Source organism: Anastrepha ludens, chromosome 6, assembly GCF_028408465.1.
Source record: "Anastrepha ludens isolate Willacy chromosome 6, idAnaLude1.1, whole genome shotgun sequence".
Classification (NCBI taxonomy): domain Eukaryota; kingdom Metazoa; phylum Arthropoda; class Insecta; order Diptera; family Tephritidae; genus Anastrepha; species Anastrepha ludens.
In genome coordinates this window covers 52,282,958-52,301,147 of record NC_071502.1, presented here as the reverse complement: position 1 = coordinate 52,301,147, position 18,190 = coordinate 52,282,958, and the positions used below count along the sequence as shown (strand labels likewise).

The window sequence follows — 18,190 nt, the reverse complement described above, 5'->3', positions numbered from 1 at the left end:
CGAAAGCATGAATTGGACTAAACCAGTTAGCGCTACATCCAACCCCTACGAAATATAAAAACATACACACATATGTATACACACATCGATTCATCTTTTCAATGAATGTCTGGCACAATCAACATCAAACACAGTTTCCAGCTGACTCCCTCTATTGGCTGCAATTTAATGTTGTGCCATAAAGCAGAGCGGGCATATAGCGAGCTCTTTTTCACATGCATACATTCGTTGAGTAGACATGAAATTCTTCGATAGAGAAAAAAATACGAAAATTTATTCATTACATACTTTGCTTTTGTTTGGTGTTCTTCGACTACGTATTTCTGAACTTCACTTCGGGTCCTCGTTGTTCGTTTTTCATGAACATACATATGTACATACTTACATATAAAAGAAAATAATTTAATGAAGTAAATATAGTTTTAATAAATTTTATTCAAAAAACTGTTTAAAGCTACACGCATATGCATATGCCTATATGTATGTATGTAGGTATACATCTGCAAGATGTTTAATCCTTTGTTTGCTGTAATGTATACCAAATACCCAAGTCTGTATGTACGAATATGCATATGTGTAAAAGTAAGTATGTAAATATGTAGAATTGATGTTCATGCTACTATTCGTTCTTACGCACGACGTATTCAGTTGCATCACCACTAAGCACAGTGGGCTGATGTCATATAAAACATTTGCAAAGCCAAGCTGCATTTTTCATTCCACCCTGGATTTAATAACTGTGATTCATAATAATAGATACATACACTTGTGTTCGCAATAATAACAGGGCTACATTTTACAAAGTTTTGACTACATACATATTTATTTTGCATTTAATATTTCATAAAAATATAGATCAAAAGATGGAGATCCATTTCTTTATGTGATATTTCGAAAACCCTTAGACCCCAGTACAATAGACGCCGGACTCAGAAAGTCCTGGGGACTCCACGTCATTCAATTTCCAAACTCGTAGCTATACTTTCCTATAGTTTTAAGGCGACTCCGAACAGCAGATATTTTTTTATGAGGAGCTTTATCATGGCAGAAATACACTCGGAGGTTTGCATTGGCTACCAAGGAGCGACCGCTTTTGGAAAAAACGTTTTCTTCATTTTGCTCTTTCACCGAGATTCAAACTTGCGTTCTCCGAATTCCGAATAGTAGTCACGTAACAACCCATTCGGTTACGGCGGCCGTTATATAAATATATTAGCTTGGGGAAAAATAAGTTCATCGTTTTTGCGTAATTTGGTTTAAAACGATGCTATGACTACTAACTTCAATTATTTCTGTAATTTTATCGATATTTTCTTTAACATCAAAAATTCATGAACGGAATCGACGAAACCAAAATTGCACGTAATCAGCTATTACAATATCGGCACCATAAACACAATTCATAATTTCAGCAGCATGGCTTGCATTTTCGTCTTTATCAGAGAAAAATTTTAAAATGTACCGAATTTTCTCTTTGTTGAATTCCATTTTTAACAGCCTGTAACCCACAACTGAATGGAACAAACAAAAAACAGCAAACGAAGTTTTTTAAAGTGAAATGTCACCTTGACAACGAGCATGAACTTTATACAGTTTGATTTATGAGATATCGATTACTATAGCTGTCTGCCGAGAAAATAATGGAATTTTTTCTCCCAACCTAATATTTATTTTTAATCTAAGTTTTTACAAAAATATGGTTCATACTAGAAATAAAAACCATGTGAATTGAAGTGTTGAACTTTGTAGAAAATTAAAAAAAAATTCAACAAATTTTTATCAAAAGTATTATATGTTTTCTGTTCTTGACAAATAATAAATAACAATTGATATTTATAAACTTAACTATCGCTCCTATTTGGACATAGAGCAATAACGATTTTCTTCCAACGTGTTCGATTTTGCGAAATACCCTTAATTTCCCCCAACTTCTACTTTCAGCATTCACTGGCCGGATCCAAGTTTCGATAGGTCTACCTCTCCTTCGAGTACCTTGTGGATTCCATTCAAAGGCCATTCTAGGAATGTCATCTTCTACTTTTCATAAGGTACGGCCAATCTAGTTCCATTTTCGACGTTTTATTTCCGCACCAATCGGGCTGCAGCTTGTTATGGTTATGGTAGAGCTCTTGGTTCCAAATTATGTTAGCCCAAAATATTCTACATATCCTGTGCAGGCATTTATGGATAAATGTTTGTACTTTGCTCTATTTAGAGCCGATATAAATATTAATGCGATCGGGTAAAAATCCCACTCACTTTTCTTATGCAAAGACAAAATTTCCGTCTGCGGTAATTCGAGATAGAAAACTCGAAAAGAGCAATAAAAAATTGCAATTTTCGGGCGCAAAAGAATTCTTGTTCGAAGAAATTTTTTACTTAATACGGCAATGTATTTGCGTTCATCACGCGCGAAGACACAGCTTTATAGCTATGCACAGTTATGGTTCTCGAAATTATTGCGACCAAAAACACTGTTCTCACGCTTTGTGATTTTTGATTTTTACAAATAACTGTAAAATTGTAGCGCTGATATCATAAAATATGGCATCGAATCGTTTGTGACATTCAACACGCGTTAGTTTCAAGCTGGTTCTTGAGAGTAAAACAATCGTTCGGAGTTTGAATCATTTTTTTTTGCTTTCATCAAATAAAATCATGGGAAAAGTGAAAAAGAATCTACATTTTCTTACATTGAAAGAAAGAGATGAGATTCTCCAAAAAATTGAAAAAGGCGTTAAACAAGAGATCTTGCATTCGAATACAAAGTTGACTGCGCAACGATTTGCCGAATAAAAAAACAATCCCGTTCATTAAAATAAAATGCAAACAATTCATTTTCACTTGGAAATAAACGGAAAACTTTGCGGTTGGCAATCATCCAGAGCTCGAGAAGCGTTTGTACCAGTTTTTCATGAATCAGCGGCGACGAAATGCTTCTGTTTCTAGCTTGATATTGAAAAGCAAAGCATTAAAAATATTTGATGAAATAAAAAAGGATGGAGAACAATTCAATGCAAGTGATGGATGGTTTTCGCGATTCAAGAAACGTTTCGGACTTCGCTATTTGACTGTGACTGGTGAATCATTATCTTGTGATCCAGAGACCATTGAGCCATTTAAGGAAACATTGACGGCGAAAATCGCTGAAAAAGGATATGTAACATCACAAATATATAATGCTGATGAAACGGGGCTCTTTTGGAAACTTTTGCCAAATAAAACCTACGTTTCGAAAGATGAAAAGAGTGCTCCAGGCAACAAAGTTTCAAAAGATCGAATCACCTTTTGTGTGCAAATGGTGATGGCAGCCACAAAATAAAACCATTAACGATCGGCAAATCTATGAATCCGCGTTGTTTTAAAAATTTTCGTCTACCGGTGAATTATGCTAGCAACAAGACTGCTTGGATGACGCGGGATATTTTCAAAAAGTGGTTCTTTGATAATTTTGTCGAAGAAGTGAAAAAATTTGCCAAAGAAAATGATGTTCCACCCAAAGCATTACTCTTGCTGGATCAAGCCCCATCTCATCCGTCCGAAGAAGAATTAGTTTGTGGTGAGATCGAAGTGATGTATTTTCCGGTCAATTGCACAGCGATTTTACAGCCAATGGATCAAGGTGTTATTAACTTGACAAAAATTCAATACAAAACATTGCTAATGGAAACCATAATTAGTGAAAAAGATTCTTCATTACATGAACTATTGAAGAAAATTGATTTGAAAACCGCCGTGATCATGTTGAGCCAAGCATGGGGGAAAAAGTCCAGCATGAATCGATTTTTGGCTGTGTCAATACAATTTTGAAATGGGGTGAACAGAACGATGTACTGTCATTCAATCAGATCGCTTGTTTGCATGATATCCGATCAAAAGCACTTGAAAAGTGTTACGAGAAAACGCAATCGAAAATAACAAAGTTTTTCCAAAAAAAATAATTGAATTTTGGAGCACGCACTCATATGTCCTTCCGCATTCATTCATTCATTTCATTTTTCTTGAATATCGACCTTTTGAGCTCATTAATTGCATTGAATAGAGTTAAAATATTTTTCCCTAGGTATTCCTCGATCCACAGGAGAAATTCGCAAAAGTGCAATTTTTCGCTAACCTCTTTTATGGTCTTAACTCTTTTTATTTCAATCGTTGCGTTTCATAAAATAATTGATTAAAATTTTAATTTGTGGTAAGCTATAAGTGTTTGGTCATCATTAATATCGTTTTCCCTTTAGAACAATAATAACACAGACAAACAACAATCTGATAGTCAAGAATTACTCATTTTTATCCACATACGAAGCGCTGTACCACACCTTGCCTACAGCACAGTGTTGTTACTTGAGACTAGACTAGTTTATGATGATTGATTGGATCTGAAAAACAAACCGTACAAGGAAGTATTATAAGAATTTACGGTATATAAAAAGTAGTATATTACTTTTCAACATATTCACACTCATAAAGAAGCAAACACCTATTTTAAATTTTTTTTACATGGTATTATAAAGATAAAAACTTAAAATAAACTCCACAACTTCGGGTTAGGTAGTCAATTATTTTATGATTTTAAGACAAATCATTGAGAAACTGAAAACAAACGACGAATCGAAATCAAATTATGTCTTTGTTTATTTTCATGCCATTAAATGTTTTTATTTGTTCCATTTTGATTTCGCTTAAATTTGTTCTCCTAACAATTTTTTTTGTTTTGTTTTTGTTGTCCTATTATTAATTTTTTTTAGAGTAATGAGAAAATTTTACACAAAACCCACCCAAAAAAATATTTTAGTCCATTGAAGCTGTGAAAAAGGTACATATATGACTTTCAGTACTGCTTCGAATAGTAGAAAATTCGCTTGGAGCTTTATAAGAGTAAAGGAGGAGTGTATATTGAGGAGTCCCAATAAAATATTTTGCATCATCAGTCTCGCTATTTAATAGCGACCCCTCGCATTGCCTCTTATTGATACTCACTAAAACAAATTTTAAAATTTCGATATAGTATGTATTTAGATGCTCATTTTTAGACTACATTTTTAAACTATAGGCACATGTATTTCTGCATTCACCCAAAAAGTTTTTTCACAATTAATTCATAAGCACAACACTGTTATTCATACCTGTGTCGTAGCAATCATCCAGTCAGCCAAGCCGCGTTTTATATGCTAACGAATGAATGCGCAAAGTAATCATGGAAAATGAGACGAACAACGAACAAACAATGCGAAGGGTTTGTATTGTAGCTGTCATGCATGTGACTATGAATATGTATGAATAAGTGAGGAATTATACATGTACGAGTATGCATAAAGTTACAAACGCAGCTGTAGAGAGTAATGAATTGGTATTTTATGTAAGGCAGAATATATTAGAAACTAGTTTAGTACTAAATTATAATTTTGAATCTCAAGGCAAATTTTACAGTCCAAGCAAGGTTGTGACTTTGATGAATGAATTAATGAATTATTCAAAACTCCCAAAAAATCATTATTTTAACTGAAAATTTTGTTAAAAACCAAAAACGGAATAAATAAATAAAATTCTGCCTTCGCGTGGTTACAAATACACGAGCATACATAGTTGTTGGAAATGCAGATTAAATCCGTATTTTTAAGGGGGTACATACGTCCAGCAGCACCAAAAATGCGCTAAAAGAAAAACTGTTTTTAGAAGGGTTAATAATAGAAACAAATATAAAAAAATTTTATACATTGTTTACTTGTACTTAAACTTTATAAAAACATTTATTTTAATTTTTTTTTTTTTACAAAAATTAGTACATAAAAAATCACGTGACCCAAAGTACAATGAAAAAAAGTTGCTCAACGGTCTGCAACATTTCTCCTTCAAATGTTGATGGATCTGTAAAAAGTAAAAACAAATTCTTGTAAAATAAAGTTGTAGTTATAGTGCGTCGAGCCGCATTTTTGAATTTCGAAAAATGTTGCAATTTACGGCAAAATATGTGTTAAAAAGGTCATAAATGTCATACTTTAATTATGCTTATAAAAATTTTTAATTAAAACATCAAAAATCGAATCTATACACTTTCGAATATTTAGAAAAAATTAAAAAAACTTTATGAGTTATCATGCAGATCATGTCGCAAAGAGTAGTTTCTATTGTAGAAAAACGAGTTTAAAGTTTGAGGTACAGGAGCGCGCGGACCGCTCTCTCTCTAGTTAATGGGCTGTAGAAGCTATAATATTGGGAATTTCTGCATGAAAATTTTACAGTATATTCTTAAGATACTATACTTACGAAATAACGAAAACAAAAAATACATTTTTTGTAAATTCCTTAACCTTCAAACGTTATCCTTCAACGTTTTGACGATGGTTTTGTATTTCAAATCGTTATTAAAATGATCATGGACATCAATAAATAAGGATCACAGTGGATTTTATTTTTATGTTTAGTTAATTTTTAATAAAAATTAAAAGAAATGGGAAGTGTACGAGTATATTCCGAATATCTGGGGATCTCCTTCAGTTTACGGCTTTCTGGCTACTGTAGTGTATTTAAGGCTGAACTGATGTCAATACATAATAAAAGCCGTGACACTGGATATGATATCTACATTTTCACTGATAGCCAGGCGGCGATAAAATCCCTCACAAAACAGTCGACAACCTCTAAGATAGCCATGAAATGTCGCAGATCTCTTAACGAGTTAGCCGAGTTATTCCATTGAAAGGTAATATATGTATGTACTTACCTTGCCATTGTGGCATTGAGGGTAACTGTAGGGCCGATGAACTAGCGAGACTCGGCACGAAGTTGAGTGATGAGTACACAGACAATGGCGTAGGCATAACCTCAAACACATGTAAGCTACTTATCTTTGAGGAAATTGTAAGAGCAGCGGAATGAAAGAAACCACCTGCACCATCGCCCGGCAATTCTAGTCGGGCACGAATATTTAAAAAAGATTATCCGATTTGAACTTTCAAGAAAAATTTTAAATAAAGTGAAAAAACAGCTGCCGCAAAAAACAAAAAATAAAATAAAAAATAAAAAATCACCCGGCAATTGTATCTTAGCCGACTCTCAATGCTAAACGCTCAGAATCTCTGCTAAGCCAATATAAGTGCAGTCTTAGCTCACTAATTTCAGGTATAACAGGGCACTGCCTAGTAGAAATGACGCTCCCACAGGACTTCAGCAATAGCTGTCTAGATGAGAAAGAAGAAGAGACGATCTCGCGCCTCCTATTCCAGTCCTGCACTATCCAACGTAGAGTTACCATTTTCGGTATACTTATACAATTCTTTAATGAATTGGATGATCTCACTGCTGTGGAAATCAAGATCTTCAAAGATTTTTGGAAAGTACACACTGATTTTAGAAAGGGGGGTAAGGGTTTGCACTTTCAAAAAATCGATTTTTTTTTGTCTTATCTTATTGCTTAACATTTCAAGAATATAGAAAAACTTTTGGAGTTATTGTCCAATTAGTCTCGCGTCTTAGCTCTGACAGGTGCGAGCGTTCGGGCTGTCAAACTTTTAAAAGCGTTTTTCTCAAAACTACTTTTTGAAAGTCGGTGATCACCGCCATTTAAAAACTACTTGACCGATTCATTCCAACCTTGGCACACATTTTTTTCATGTAAAATGCAACGTTTAGTTTACTTTTTTTTTTTTGACATGAAGGGGGTTTCCCGCCCACAAAATGGCGGACATTTTCGTTGAAAATAGAAATTTTCACTTTAGACCGCCGCCAAAAATTTTTAAACGAAGAAAAAAATTAGCGGACAACGTTAGGGGGAAGGGGGAAGATTTAATGATACTTTGACTAAATTTGAATTAGTTTTGGTTTCAGATAATTTCCGACCGAGATACAGTGATCACTGCAAAATGTGTTGTTTTTTCAAGACGTTCCCGGATATGTTCTGTCACCGGCTTATTTTTAAGTATTTCCGCATGAAAAAATTACAGAATATAGTTAAAAGTATGCTTAATAATGTACAAAAGGTTTCAATAAATTTGCTCAATCCATATTTATGAAAAAAATTCCCAAAAATAGTGTTTTTTTTTCGATGGAACCCTTACCCCCCCCCACCCTTTAGGAGAAATAAGGACAAGTTCCTCACGCGTTATCACAAGGAGCTATGAGCCTGAGTGAGTCCCACAGTGGATATTCGCTTCAACCTAACCTAACATAAAAGAAATATCATTTCATCGTTTTTAAAACTATAAAACTGCAAAACAATCTTAGCTATATATGCAAATTAAAAAAAATGGAACCTTTTTTCGGATAGCGGAATTTTTTATTGTAACGCTTAAGGCAAAGATATTGATTATATTATTATTTATGGATGATTGATATCAGCGTTGCCAGGTATCTAGATCAATGCCTAAATAGTAGATGCAGATATCTTTTACATTTTGCTTTAATAAGCAGTCTGGAGTATTGTGGCTGTCCTCGAATTGGAGCCATGGCACTCAGGGTCAGAATATCCTTATGGCAGTGCAGACAACTGTAACCGAGAAAAAAAAATGTTTTAAAATGTTTCAACGAGTGAAAATATTTCAAGTTACTATAGAATGATATTCGTTTTTTTTATGCGCCGATATTAACGCCAACTAATCAGAGTAGATTTTGTAACAGAAGGTTATTAATAAATCCTACATTGTGGCAATACTGCCTCCCATGACAAAGAGCATTGGGAGTCTTCTGATTCGTTGAATATGTTACTTAGCATTGTTTTATTATTATTATTGTTATTATGAGCTGATTTAGCACTGCAACTTAAATGATCAATTGTGCTATTCTCATGGGTTCAGAGTGTTTCTATGAGTCCAACTTACTCAAAAAATTGTAGCATTTGTCCTATTTCATTGAGATTTATTTCCTCCTCTGGTAAAATGTGTTTACCCAGTTGCTTGTCCCGCTTATTGACCAGTACTGGGCATGATGCCAGCACATGTTTGACGGTTTCATCTTCCTACCTATAGAGCCCTCAATATCCATTGGAGTATATTCCCCGGTTAGTAAGTTGATACTTCAATCAACAATAAATGCTCTGTTAAAATCCCTGCGGTGATTCGCAAATAACTTTAATTTAATTCCATACAATCTTTAAATGATTGATTAAATCTACCCATCATTAATTTTGATTGCAATAAGGCCGGAAGATTGTCGCAGTATGAGCTTCTTTGTCTTTCCTCTACTTCCTGAATAAGAGAAAAGAAGTCACGCTTTTATAGACCCAAAAGTTGCTCTGGTCCTATGAATGGGGAGGTCGTCCCCATTCTAGCTAATTTATCTATAATTTCGATCGTTTTTCGTTTATTTAAAAAGTTTAACTGTACTCAGTGCTTTTAAAATTTATGAATTTTTTTAGTGTGAAAATTACTATTATTTCTCTCGCACCTTTTTTCAAATATTGCTCAAAAACTACGTTTGCGAAAATATTCCTACGGATGATAGGTCAACTGGTGAGCCCGATTTTAATCCTTTAGACTTAAAAATTCGAATAGATTTGTGGGGGGTTGGACAAGTCCAAGTACTCAGTCAGGAAGTGGAAGGAATAAAGAGACAGGATAGATACAGTATTGATGCTAAGACATGGACTAGACTTGAAACTATTGTCCGTCCTGGAGGTTATCGCTTACGCTCTGCGTTATCAAAATCTTGATTCTGCGATGCCTGTCCTTAGCCGATCAGAGGGGAATTTTTCCAATGTTAGTGTGTGCACGGCACACAAAAAAAAATACCAACAATTGAATCACCCTTTATTAGTAGATTCAGATTGACCACATTGTAGTAAAACATCGATATAAAAATCTCTGCTTGACTTAAGAAATAAAATTGGAGCTGATGGTTTGGTGCGTGATCATCACCTTACCCTTATGAAGGTACGTTTTCGCACTATTCACGTAAAAAAGCAAGATGTCGACCAGGCCCCCGAAATACAATATCGAGAGACAGAAGGACTCTGCTGCAAAAACTCAATTCCTAGATACCGAACACAGTCAAACGCTGCCATGTAAAGACGAACAATTAGAAGTGAAGTGGGAAGCTATCAAAAATAAGCTTAAAAACTGTGAAGATAACACCCTTGGCCCAGTCACTAGAAGCAAAAAGGTGTGGAAGAGCGAAAAACATTTAAAGGATAAATTGCAAGTTGCGCTGATCGAAATGGAGCACAGTCTAAACCAGTGGCAAAGCAGTATTAGAGATCAGAGATGCAACACAAATTCGCCAATGTGGAGAACACTTTTTAACTGTGCTCAGCGACGTACTCGAAACTGAAACCGTTGAGTCAATTCTCGAGTAAATACATACCCGCCAAGTCTTATGGAAATCTCCACGGATATAAAACAGATATCTAACGGCAAAGCTGCCGGAATAGATAATGCACCTGCTGAGGTGTATAAAAGCGGTGACGTGGAAGCATCTATAAGCCCCTGCCTGGCCGGTTTCCGTAGTGGATTCTCTTGCGCCGATCAAATAAACAGACAAAGAATTATTATCAAACAATGGGTTGGGTATAAGTCTAAGTTGAAGTCATTTGTTTTTATTGACTATGAAAAAGCCTTCGACAGCATCAATCGGGAAACCATCTTGTCTGCTCTGCGAAGAAGAGGTATCCCATATAAGCTAATTGCTCTGATAAGGGAAAGCTACAAAAACCGCGAGCTGCTACTTCGTGTACAAAGGATTGCTTTCTGAGCCTTTTCAGGTGCTAAGCGGTGTGCGATAAGGATGCATATTGTCTCCAATGTTGTTCATTCTTGTCATTGAGGACGTCCTGAGCGCTGTTTTCAGTAATGAAAATCGGCAGAAATACATTAACTGACATCTAAACAATCAATTTCTCAGGTACCTGGCATACGCAGATGAAATCTGCTTGCTAGCTTATTACTTGACGACCTAAAACTGCTTACTCAAGCCATGCAGGAAAAGCTTCAACGGTAGAAAAACAAAAGCCCTGCATCTCAACGGCATCATATCAGAGACGGTTAAAGTAGGTGGACAACAGTATGAAAGTGCAGAGAAATTTTGCTATTTTGATTGCATGGTCCCCCCAAAGATGGCTCGGAGGAAGATGTTGAGTATAGGATTAGAAAAACTACGGTTACACATATGAAAAGTAACCGCGGCAATAACGAGACGCCTGAAAAGGCTTGTCAACCCTTGCATGCGCCGTATTTTGCAAATTTTCTGGCCCGTACAATATCCAACTCGGATCTAAGAAAAACAACCTAAACAGCTTAGCACCGACTGATGTTTGAAAAAGAAAGTGGCTTAAAAAAAGTGATGCCCGCTACCAAAAACCTGGCCGAGGAGTGGGTAAGTCACATACCACCTGGAGACATAACTCAAAACCACGTCCGTTGGCGAAGAAGTGTAGTTGACGCCCTATGCTCCAATAGGAGTATTGAAGTATTTAGAAAATTTTTTTAGAAGTATTTAGAAACATTAAATCTTCTTAAAATAAAAACCCGTAAAAGCTTATTTATTTGTATTAATTCTGCTCCTAAGCAAAAGGGAGATATTTTTATTCTCATGTCAAAACAAAACTACATTCAAATTTATCAACTTTCCAGTAACTAAGTAATTTGGCTTCCGAAATACAAATTATCACTTCAGCACTCATATATTTATACACATATGTATGTGTGTATGGATGTATATAAATGGCTATTCTTAATAATGCAAGCCAATGGATACAAAAAACAAAGCATAGCAAAAAACTAAAATGCCATCACTGGCACTGTAATTTTTTCTTGTTCTTTTTCTCTTGTCAAAGCTCCCTTTTTCCTTGGGGACAAATTTCATAACAATGAGTGCAATTAATTGCATTATTCAACACCATTCCCCACGCCCATAGATCAATTTAAGTGAGTTAAGACTACAAAACAGAGCAAAACTGGTATACATAATACACACCCCATAAAAAGCAAAGTTTTTTCCTGAGATAAAGAAAAATCTCAATATATTTTGTAGGTACCCAGAAATGAGGAAAATTCGCCAAAGAAATGAGGAAAATGAAAAAAAAAACAGGAAACTGCAAATAGCAAATAGCAAATGGCAAACAGTAAGCAGCCGAGAAGAGAAGCAACAAAGTGTGCAGAAGTTGAGTAACGCTGCATAAGAATCGACCCGTCTGCAAAGTCAGCAACATGCCTGCCGTGTAAATGTATGCAAAAAACATATGTACATACATATATGTATCTAACTATAATGTGGAAGAGATAAAACCCCGCAGCCCCAGTCGATTACTCACGCCGCTTTCCTAGCATGCGCACAACGAATGTTACAACACGAATAAAGCCAGCGCCGGCCCACAGCCCTACAGCTCCACTGAGCTGCCGAACTAGCAAAATAGCGAACCAACGACCCATCGGCCTACCGACACACCGACCCAAAGCCCCACTTCGAGGCCGAGCACATACATCACTGCACACACAAAGCATTTTGTATGGCATTACATTATACCATAACGGGCCCCCACTGACCGCCCCTCGTGTATGGCTCCCGACACATGACGAAAAACAGCGAATGTTAAACGAATCGGCGCCGCCACTGCACTGAGGTTGGAGGTTAAGCGCTACTGCTATTGCCTCAGCTACTTCCCCAATATTGTTGTTGGCTTACTTTGCCACTTTGTTTGGTTAACTGGTCGACTAGGTTGATGGGGGGACCGATGCATACAAGCATGCATGCACACACACTCGCATACTAGGTGCTGCTCCCCACCACAACACTCATCATTCCCAACAGGCGGCAAAAGGGAAGCGAGCGGGCTTTTTGGAGCAACTGAAAAGCTGCTGCTGCTGTTGTTGTTGTTGCTGCTGCTGGCACTGCTGCCTTATTGACGCTTAACGCTTGCCATTGTATAGCAACATTTTTGCAGGCAATGGCTAAGACACATTAGCAGAAGTAAATTCATTGACGACAGACGCGTACATTTTGTATAGCGGACTCGCCGCACAGCCATCTGTCATCAGCGCTCAAGCAATCAGCCGTTCAACTAGAAATTCAACCAAGTATTCAAATACTAAAAATCCACTTTGCCAATCGCTGTAAATGTGTGATCTGTGCAATGAGTTATACCACTTACAAAAGTACTTAACTTTTGGGGAGATTTTTATAAATAAATTGAACTATGTGTACGCGCATACACAAACACATGCAATATGTACATAATTCTAAATATCGTTTTTAATGGTCTAGCGAATAGTTTTCAAGTGGTTTAGAAGTGATGAAGTGGACAAACAATTTATGAATTGATGTAGTTATTGAAAATTAATCAAACGCTTTTTTTGTATGAGTATGGATTGCTGGCGTAGCAAAGTACGATAGTTGAAGTGTAACGCATACACTCACATACATACAGTACATATGTATGTGCGTGCTGTAATTACTTTTATGTATACAGAAGTATTGAAAAATTCAATGAGCAGTTCGTTTACTAACTACAACAAATTTTTATTGGAGTGCTTATGCCATAAAGCAGTTGATTTATTACAGGGCAAGAAATCCTAGCTGAAGACTGAACGCAATTCTAGGTGAGTAATGCTATGAAGTAAATCATAGAATAAAAATCATATGCGTAATCTCGATATAAATTGCGCAGAAAAGTAATAAGTTTATACTCGTAAAAGCTTTGTATGGAAAAAACCTTTGCTTACACATTTTTTATGATCAACTTCTCTCTTTACAGTTGTTAAGAAGTCAGGCCGTACTTCGGGTATATTCAGAAACGCATTATAAATGCGCAGTAATTGCAGCGCTGGCAGCACTGCCAATGTGACAAGTGTTGCAATTGATAGATTGGCAGTATTAAAATTTTTCCTGCAAATAATGCGCGACGTTTGATACAAAAATGGCGTTTTGGAACGCGATGCATTTGCAGTACTGCCATATTTGCATTTCTGAACGCATTGCCAACACTGCAAAAGTACGTTGCGCATTATAATGCGTTATTGAATATACCCTTCACTAAGCCATTACAATTTTTTTTTTTTTCTCATGAGAATAGACACAGAAATGGCTTTTAGATGAGCAATTTTTTGTATACCTATATAAATTTAATGTTCTGTTTTTTTCAAGAAAGCAACCCTTCAGTGCATTAACAAATTACATTATTAAGGAACCAAACCAAAAACCTAGGAACCGTAATGCATACATATAATGTGCTTCCGTTAACTCTTTATGCCTGATAACTTTCAAAACCATAATTCAAAGCTTTCTGAGATCAAGAAGACTAGCTCTTTAATGCATTAACGAGTTACGAAGCTTTTTAGAATATTATAAATATTATATATATTATATTTTTTTACACAAGTTAAAATTATATTTTAAGCTAAGAATTTGATTTGTCGCCAAGTGGGACTAGCTTGTAGCGCTGCTGCTTCCTCTAGTCGCCTTCACGTGTTAGATGGCCTATCACATCTCCGACTGCCTTGCGGATTCCAGTCTAGGGCTGCCCTTATGATAAGAATTTTAGAATATTAGCGAGTTAAAAAACATATTCCAGAGTTCAGTTAAAAAACTTAGATGCTTACTTTACGCCCAATAATTTTAAGAGCCTTATTGCTTTGAAATCTATTGACCGCTTTTGTTTATCAGATGTTAAAAAAATACATGAATTTCTTCCTTCTGCACTATAAATAAAACATTACTTTCAAGGTTTCGCGGATATTAAGTTTGATATGAGGCAAATAGTCGAAAATAAACTCATATCCTTATTAAGTACATATCTTTCTATTTTGAAACCAAACATTCCAGGCTTAAGCCATCAGGATGAAAGCAACATCATCTGATCAATGCCTCGACGAATTATATTATACATATTAAGACACAAAATTGCTTGTGTTTTTTTTTTTCAAGTAAACAATATTTTGTTGCCAAAACTGAAAAAAATTGCGTATGTGTATGTATGCACATTAGGGAACATCACTCCTCATACCAAAAAATATCAGATGGGTTTTTCCGTCGGAATTATATTTTAAGACTTCCGCCAAAATATTTTGGAAATATATTATGAATAAATGAATGAAAATGAGCACCGTCATTTGTGCTTTCTAATCATCACAGTACCTCATTCAAACCCAGTTCTCTTAATAAAGCTAAGATAGAGCTGGGTAGGGCTGAGCGTATATGCCTTTCTTCCTTCCTGTCTTATTCTTCTTCACGCTATAGCATCACATTCGAGAACACCTTCTTCTGTACTCACCAGCGAGAGGAAAATATTAAATATTAAAGCAACTTCAAAAATCGGGGCGTTCTAAAGAAAATGAGTTTTTTTACATATTTCTTCAAGAAAATCACTTCGGATGATATCAATGGAATCAAAACAATGAGGGTTTTTGATATATAATATAATATTTTTGTTTTTTTGGAAGATAGGTTTAGGGAAAATTTGAATAACCTATCCAAATATTGAGCAATTTCGACTTCTAAGATAACATTCGAAATTTTTTTCTAACCCTTTTCGTTGCTTGAAAAACAGTCGGTTCTACGTAACCGGAACGGCACAGATTTATACCCGGCCCAGGACTGTCACTTCAGCAGCACTCCCCGTGTATGTATGGGGAATGTTTATGCTGCTCCAACAACAACTCTTGTGTTCCTGGAGTGGTGTTTGTTACAAAATTTTCTATAATTAAAGCTTCCTAGTTTATTATTAACAAATTATACATCCAATTGTTAAATAGTTTCGAAGTTGTAATGAAAATATAGTTACTACTACTTTAATCTTGTGGAACACGATATATAAATACATAAAAAACTAAAACTATTGTATATATTTCATAGATAAATTTTCTGCTTATTTTATATTCCAACCTGCTGAGTATGTTGAAAAACTATGAAATGAGAATGCCTATTTAGGCTTAGCTAACGAAATTACGTCTCCTAATAAACGAGAGATTCAAGATACTTTAAATACGGAACACTGTGAAGGCCAATGCTTCAACGCAATACTCAAAATATACAATTTACTTCTGGATATGCAGTATATGGAGTAGATTTTTATCACCAATACATTTTCAAACATGTATAACTCATTGTACATACGCATACATAAATAGATACATATACATATACATATACATATATTATATGCGCCAAGTATGTAAATATGCAGAGATAACCGACTTAAATTGATAAGAGCATTCACACCTAAAAGCATTCACACCTAAAAGCGTTCACACCGCCATGAAAAAGTTTCGCAACAAAATCAACTGCCATTCGGAGCCAGTCATAAAATTGTAGACTCCTCCATTTTACGAGACAGCCTTAAAATACACGTCATAAATTGGAGACAGAGCTCGAGGGTATAATCTTTCAAGGTTGCATGCGCCACAGTACTATTATCGTATAGTGGCACACGGCCACTAAAATAGAAGAAATGTCGGGGTATTGTTACAATTTATTTTATAATTGAAACCATGATAACGTAAGCTTAATATCTTCTTGAAACGAGTTCATTTGAGTTACACAGTGAACGACTTGCTTTAACAATACTCTTGCCTTGATTATTCAATGATACATAAAGCATTATATCATATCTTTCATAGTATTTGGAGTTTTTTGAGGTAGATTTAAGTTAGTTTTGTGGTAGATTTTTGAAGCTCTCTGCAACAGCGAAGGCGCTTCGACAAATGATTGATGAGTTGTATGAATTTTACGACAGTATAATCGCAGTAAAGCGAATGAAACCATATCTGTCGATTAGACCATGTCGCTGTGATGCATGCTACGGCTTCCGCTCTGAAAATATTCAATACAAAATTATTCTTCATGCTTTAATTAAATTAAAGGAAATTGAACTCTATAGGCCTTGAAAACACCCAAAAACAAAAAAATTAAAAATAAATTATTAATCTCGTTTTTTTTTATTTTGGTAGTGAAAACATTTCATAACAAATTTGCGGAAAAGTGCATTTCTTCCTCTGTAACTTCGATGTATGTATAGGTGTATATATGCAGCTTTATATGTCATTGTGTACCCAAGCTGGGGCACTCACACAGATAGTGAAATACTGTTTCCTTAGATTCTTCTTGATTGTAGCTCCTACATCTATCGTTGTACGAAACCCATCTTCCTGTTTCCCAAAGAACAGTAGCAGGTTATTGTTGACGTAATTCTGAATATGTCTGCTGGTAGTTTTCTTAACAACTCGTCAGTTCTGGATTTTTTGAAATTGGTGAACCTATACCTTTAACAATATTTACGTCATTCTGCCATGAATAATGTTCTTGTAGAATCGGTATTCACACCATTAGGTGCAGTCAAGAATGCAATTTCCCAAAAATACCTTCTAATCGCGGATTGTAGGTGGAAAGCCCAGACGAAATGGAAAATTAGCAGAACGTTATGGCCCACCTACAACCTCAAGCAATCGTCGGCACTAATAAGAATGAATAAGACTAACGGCAGTCAAAACTGGCTTTTGGTCTATCGGAGAACAAACAGCCAAAATGGGTATCCCTCATAATACATACTGTCACAGTTGTAAACAACCGGAGAAAAAGGAGGTAATCTTCCATTTCCTCTGTGAATACCCTGCCCTATGGAGGGACAGAATGTTTATCCTGGGCCGACCGCTGTTTGAGAATCTCGAACAACTATCTGGCTTAGACGTCAACAACTTAATAAGGTTCTTAAACCGCACAGACTGGATATAGTCATGCTGTAAATAACCGTAAATAACCACCATACTTTTTAAACCAAAACCAAAGTATCTTTTTTCTTAGCATTTTTTCATCTATTATATAGGTATGGTACATTTTTCATTATTTAGAAATTAATATCAAATAGTTGGTGAAATTTCATAAAAAAATGTTTTTAGTTTTTTTTTAATTTTTTACGTGGAGGCATTCATAAATATTTCAGTGCCCGTAAGTGGATGTGTTAAGTAACTGAGCTTTAGAAGTACATACATACCTGAGAACCGAATCATATAATCATATTGATAGTTAGACAAAGAAAAACTATTGTGGAAGTGAGTTTTATACAATAGAGGGAAATGTAAAAGATAACGTTATCGTTTGCACGGAAGGAACGTCGTAATGCAAAAAAATATTGCAGTTAGATTTACAGCCACATAAATTACTGTGGCTGCTTCACTTCTATGCAAGAAAAATCATACTTAAGACTTTCTAATTATAAGATGCATATATTTTAACATTAACTTAATTTTTTACAAAAAAACTGTCATAAAAAATA

General features: G+C 35.4%; 1 long non-coding RNA gene across 1 annotated transcript in view; it reads left to right on the top strand.

Annotated features, from left to right (window-relative positions):
- The first annotated feature begins 12,484 nt into the window (after positions 1-12,484).
- The window catches only part of LOC128866982 (uncharacterized), a 40,852-nt gene continuing 35,146 nt past the window's right edge, over positions 12,485-18,190 (top strand). The window contains exon 1 of the long non-coding RNA XR_008454978.1: positions 12,485-13,523. This is a non-coding gene — a long non-coding RNA (uncharacterized LOC128866982). The remainder of the gene's footprint in view (positions 13,524-18,190) is intronic.